This window comes from Psammomys obesus, unplaced genomic scaffold, assembly GCF_907164565.1.
Source record: "Psammomys obesus unplaced genomic scaffold, mPsaObe1.curated_primary_1811, whole genome shotgun sequence".
Lineage (NCBI taxonomy): Eukaryota > Metazoa > Chordata > Mammalia > Rodentia > Muridae > Psammomys > Psammomys obesus.
In genome coordinates this window covers 12,932,408-12,938,998 of record NW_026596143.1, presented here as the reverse complement: position 1 = coordinate 12,938,998, position 6,591 = coordinate 12,932,408, and positions in this window count along the sequence as shown.

The window sequence follows — 6,591 nt, the reverse complement described above, 5'->3', positions numbered from 1 at the left end:
AATTAAAAAGCTTGCAAATAAATAAAGACAACACACACCAAAATTAGCCAGACCCAAATCTATACAAATGAACTTCTACACAGTTAAAACTGGCATTCAGAACAGAAGCTATGGAGCTTCACATTAAATTTCATAATTTTAATATTTCATGCATTTTATGCACTCATTGCCTACTCACAACAACAAAAAAATCCTTGGTAGATTTAGGATAGATTTATTTTTCATTGTACCTTGATTTGACTTTTGTCTTTTTCATTGTACCTTGATTTTACTTCTGTCTTGCTAATGGAACAGGAGACCCTCTTTTCATACAGTTTTTTTAATTGAAAGGACTTCATACGATATATTCCCATCATGGTTTTCCTTCCCCTGCATCCTCCCAGATCCTTTCCAACTCCCTACCCATCCAACTCCAAGACCTTTCTCACACCCGAAAAAAAAAAACAAAACAAAACAAAAAATAAGAATGTACACACAAAATCCACAAAAACGCAAAATCAGGAACCATAACATACAAGCTAAAGGCCAGTAAGACAAAACAAAACAAAACAAAGAAATATGATACAAAAAGTCTCCAAAAATACCACTGAGTTGGTTTTAGAGTTGGCCATTTATTGCTAGGCACAAGTGTGGTTAATATGCCCAATGAAAGTCCATTGAAGAAAACAGATTTTTTTTTTTTTCCCTTTGCTAGAGAGTGTCAGTTTCAGAGAGCTCAGTTAGGGTGAAAGCTCACGTCCGCTTCCCCACTTAGGGTTGGGACCTGTCTGTTTTGAACCTGTGCAGGCCCTGTGCATGCTGCCACAGTCTCTGGGAGTTTGTATGTGCACCAGGCCTTCTGTATATGGAAGACGCTGCTTCCTTGGAGTCATCCATCCTGTCTCTTACAATATCTCTGTCCCCCTCAAATAGCTCCCTGTGTCCTGAGGGGAAGGGTTCAATGAAGACATCCTATTTAAAGTTGAGTATTTAAATAGAATCCAAACTTTCTCACTGACTGCATATTTGGCCAGTTGTGAGTCTCCATGTTAGTTTTCTGATGGTGGCTGAACAAGGCACTACTCTATGGGTATACCAGAAGGTCATTAGGAGTGAGTCATTATTTTGTTACATTCCCTTAGCAGAACCATTGTAGATTTAAGGGTTTGCAGCTAGGTTGGTGGTTACCTTTCTCTGGTAGTGTACAGGGTACATTCCAGTACCAGGAACATTAGTCCACAGGGGAAAAGGCACCAGCTCTGCTTCTCTGTGTCCAATAAGATACATAAATACTGTCTTCAGCAATAGAACTTTACCATCAGTTTGTGGAGAGCAAACAAGCCTTAGAAATAGCCAGAGATGTTTGGTGGTTTCCATGAGGTCTTTTTGGCCAACAAACTCAGTTAGGGTGCTGGAGAGGTGGCTCAGAGGTTAAGAGCACTCTCTGCTCTTCCAGAGGTCCTGAGTTCAATTCCCAGCAACCACATGGTGGCTCATAACCATCTGTAATGAGATCTGGTGCCTTCTTCTGGTGTGCAGGCACACATGCAGTTAGAATGTATGCATAATGAATAAATCAATCTTTAAAAAAAAAAACAAACTCAGTTAGATGTAACCCATTCCCCCCACTGGATATTTTAGTTGGTAGGGAAAGCTGTCCTAGTTGGGGCCTTGTATCCCCCATTATTTGGTGACTCTATTTAGATTTCTTTCATGTAAGTATATATTTTAGGAAGCTTCTGTAGTAGTAGGTGTCTGGGTGACCCCTCTCCATATTCCCTTTCTTACACCTTTATCCCTTCTCACTTTATCCTCTCACTCCAGTCTGTACCCTGTCTCTCCATAACTATACTCTATTTTCTCTACCTTGGGGACTCCACCCTCTCCTCTCGTCCCTTACTTGATACCTAACCTCTGGTTGTATGGGTTAGAACACACCTCTCAAATGCTGAAAAGCCATAGTATGGATGTACATTTTATTTTACATTATTGAGGGAAGGTCTCATTTAGCCCAGGCTAGCCTCCAATTGCCATCTCTGCCTTCCAAGTGTCAAGATTACAGGTATATATCATTCTCTACTGGATGTATTTGTTTTAAGATTCAGTTTTATTATTTTAAATTATGTGTGTCTGTCTGTATGTATGTGACCAGAGGTGTGGAATCCTCCTGTATCTGGAATTACAGGTGACTATTAGTCTCCTGTTGTGATGTAGATGCTAGGAACTGACGGTGGATCTTCTGCAAGATCTTAGTTCTGGCTAGTTTTATGTCAATGTGACACACACTAGAGCAGCAGTTTTCAGCCTGTGGGCTGATACCACATATAGAAGTTGCATATCAGATATTTACCATATGATTCATAACAGTAGAAAACTTACAGTTATGAAGTAGCAATGAAATAATTGTATTATTGAGGGTCACCAGAACATGGGAAACTGTATTAAAAAGTCAAAGCATTAGGAAGGTTGAGAACCATTGAACTAGAGTCATCTGAAAGGAGGGAACCTCAGTTGAAAAAAAATGCCTCCATAGTACCCAACTGTAGGGCATCTTCTTAATTAGTGATTGATGGGAGAGGGCCAGCCCATCATGAGTGGTGCTATTCTGGGCTTATGGTCCTGGGTTCTATATGGAAGCAGGCTGAGAAAGCCATGATGAGCAAGCCAGTAAGCAGCATGGCCTCTGCATCAGCTCCTGCCTCCAGGTTCCTGCCCTGCTTGAGTTCCTATTCTGGCTTCCTCCAATGGTCATGGTCAGGTAGCAATCATGGTAACCCCAATAAAGTCAAACAGTGCACACGTATTAACTCTGAGCCGTCCCTCCACTCCTCCACTCTGAAGACTTTAGGAATGTTTACATGTTTAGGTTAGCATACGTATTAATAGGTTTGCTCTAGCATGACATTTCATACACAGCTGTCATTATGCTATGCTCTCATTTGTTCCCCTCCCCGCCGTCCTTCCTTGTGCCTCTTCTTCTCTCTAGCCACTTTCCTTTGTTTCTGCACTTCATTCCCTCTCTGTATTCCTTCGGCTTATTTCTCATTTTCCTAAGTCCCCTTGCTTCCCTCTAAATATCCCTCTTCTAGTTTCATGATCTACAAAACACATATTTCTCTTTAGTAAATAGCTGTCTATTTACTAAAGATAGCTGTCTCGGTTGTGGTGAGTAGAGGTTTAACTTTTTGTGAAACTACTCGACTGTTTTCCAGTTGTGCATTTCCACCAGTTGTATCTGAGATCTCCACTTGCTCCTCCTCTTTGCCTGAAAGTGTGATTTTGATTTTCATTTTTCTGTGAATAGTCATTTTGAGCATCTTGACATGTCCTTATTTACCTGGGCTATTTCTTCTCTCGTGATGCGGCTGTTCTACCTTGTGGGGGTATATCTGTACAGTAGTCAGCGTTCTCTCAGTGCCCTGACATAGGTGGCAGAGGCTTCTTACGCAGTAACGGCCTGTTTATTTTAGTTATGATTCTGGAAGGTCAGGTCCAGCACTGGGTGGCTGCATTGGTTCAGGCCTCTTCTCGTTTAGCCTTACAATGTGCTTACATGGTGCATTCTAAAGCAGTGGTTCTCAACCTTCCTAATGCTCTGACCCTTTAATACAGTTTCACTTGTTTGTGGTGACCTCCAACCATAAAATTATTTTTTTTTTGGAAGGGCCAAATATTTTATTTTTATTTTTTTATATTAATCACAGGTTATTTACTTTGTATCCCAGCCATAGCCCCCTCCTTCATTCCCTCCCAACTCCACCCTCCCTCCCTCATCTCCTCCCTGTCCCTTTCCAACTTCACTGCTAGGTGAGGTCCTCCTCCCCTTCCATCTGACCCTAGCATATCAGGTATCTTCAGGACTGGCTACCATGTCCTCCTCTGTGGCCTAGCAAGACTGTTCTTCCCTCAGGGTGAGGGGGAAGGTAAAGGAGCCAATCATTGAGTTCATGTCAGAAATAGTTCCTGTTCGCCTTACTAGGGAAACCCACCTGGTTACTGAGCTACCATGTGCTACATCTGAGTAAGGGTTCTAGGTTATATCTTTATATGGTCCTTGGTTGGAGAAACCGTCTCATAGAGGGCCCCTGTGCCCTGATATATTTAGTCCTTGTGGAGTTCCTGTCCTCTAGGTCATACTAACTCCCCCTTCTTTCGTATGATTCCCTGCACTCTGCCGAAGGTTTGGTTATGAGTCTCCGCATCTGCTTTGATACACTGCTAGGCAGAGTCTTTCAGAGGCCCTCTGTGGTAGGCTTCTGTCTTGTTACTTGTTTTCTCCTACTTCCCCTGTCCATCCCATTTGTCTTTCTAAGTGAGGATTGATCATCTTACTCCGGGTCCTCTTTCTTGTTAATCATAACATTATTTTTGTTACTACTTCATAACTAATTTTGCTACTGCTATGATCCGTAGTGCAAATATCTGTGTTTTCTGGTGGTCTTAGGTGAATCCTGTGAAAAGGTATTGACCTCCCAGGGGCTTGTGACCCAACTATCTTAACCTGAGAATCTATCTAAACCTGGAAAGCAGATGAAGAGGATAGGTGAGGTCCTATAATCCACCTTGAGGGCACCACTCTACCGACCTAAGAACCTAAGCTCCCCCTCCATGGCACTTCTTGATATACTGAGGACCAAATCTTTACACATAGATCTCTCAGGGACATGACTCATTCTAAAACCATGGCAGCTTGTTTTTCCTTTACTGAATTTGGGGTTTTGTGTATTTTAAAGAAAAGACTTTCATCAGCCACATGGTTTGCAAACAGTTTTTTCCCCCTAGACTGTAGACACTGTATTTTCCCTTTCTTAGCATGTTTTTAGGCGTGAGAAAATAGTGTACATATGTCTTGAGGAGGGCATTATTCTGTCTGCCACAAATATGGATTGAAGCACTCTAGTATGATTGCAGCTTAATTTGGCTATGTGGTTTGTATTTGAGAGGGGTTGCAGCTGGGCTCCAGTTCTTGGCTCTCGCATTTCCTTTGCCTCTGCAGAATAAGAACTTATTGCTTGCTATCTTGACTATTTTTTTCTCTGTCACTGAGTTTCTGTGTTGTGGCTTCTAATCTGCCATCTTACCCAGAAATATTGACAAAGATCTATTTCTTATAATGAGACAGGGTCTCCTGTATCCCAGATGCTGGCTTCAACTAATGTAGTTAAGGATGACTTTGAACTTTGGATCTTCCTCCGTCTACCTCCCAAGTGCAGGCTACTTGTACCAGGCTTATGGGCTGCTGGGGATTGAACTTTGTGTTTACTAAACAATCAATAAAGCAGCCAAGCAACATCCTTAGCCCTTATAATGCGCATAGTAATCACAGAGATGGATATAGTAATAGAAGCAATAGGTTTCCAGGGAATGAAAATCAAAGGTGTTACCTGCCTACTTTCCATTCTGCAGAGAAATCCCCTCTGTAACCTTTCCTTAAGCATCTGGATTCATTTTCTGTTGTTTTGCTAGCTTGACTTCAAACTGCCTTCTCAATGTTTATACCTACAGAAAAGTGCAACTATCAGTCTTCATCAGAGAAGCTTCTTGACCTTTGAATTCAGAGACCCATGGCTGTTCAGGATGCTGAGAATAAGTGACTTCTGAGTGCTCAGCCCTAAACAAAACACTTACACCACTCCCAGAAGGCTGGGAAGGCATTGTGGAAGAGCTGGGTGACAGGGAGAAGGGTTGCACAAGGCTGCGTTCTGAATATGACAGAGCCACGGAAATAATGAGCTCACAGCAGCTGTGCTTGTAGACACTGGGCTTGCACAAGACTAAACCTGCCAGCAGTCAGGCTCATGGGGCCCTCCCCCTCCCCGGGGAACCATTGATTATTCATGCTTGATCAGGAGAGGGAGTCATTGTCTTCAATTGAGTATCCACTGATGAGCCTACTAAGCTCCACTGGATAGTTCTATACCCATGATATATACACATTGTATACCATGGTATGTGTGTATATACATGTATATAAAAACATATACATATATTGTATAAATATTTTATAATTCTATCAGTTCTAACATATTCTCTCTATTCTAATGACTATATCTATCTAACTCTATCATCTATCTATCTATCTATCTATCTATCTATCTATCTATCTATCTATCTATACGAGATTTATTAGGAGAGCTTACAGGCTGTGGTCTAGCTGGTTCAGTAATGGCTGCCTACTAATGGAAAATCCAAGAATCCAGTTCAGTCCACGAGGCTGGATGTCTCAGCTGGTCTTCAGTATATTCCAAAATTCCAATGAAGTAAGCTCTCATGTCAGTAGAGGAATAAAATTGCCAGTGAGAATGACAGCAAAGAGCAAGCGCTTCCTTCTTCCACGGCCTTTATATAGGCTGCCACTAGAAAGTGTGACCCATATTAAACATGGATTTTCCCACCACAAAAGATCTGGATTACAAGCTGGTGAGATGGCTCAGCAGTTAAGAACAGTAACTGCTCTTCCAGCGGTCCTGAGTTCAATTCCTGAGTTCATGGCCATCTATAAAGGGATCTGATGCCCTCTTCTGGCATTCAGGTGTACATGCAGACAGAGCACACTTTTAAAACAAAAATCTGGATTAAAGGTGGGTCTTTGCTCAACCATGTTTGTAGCAG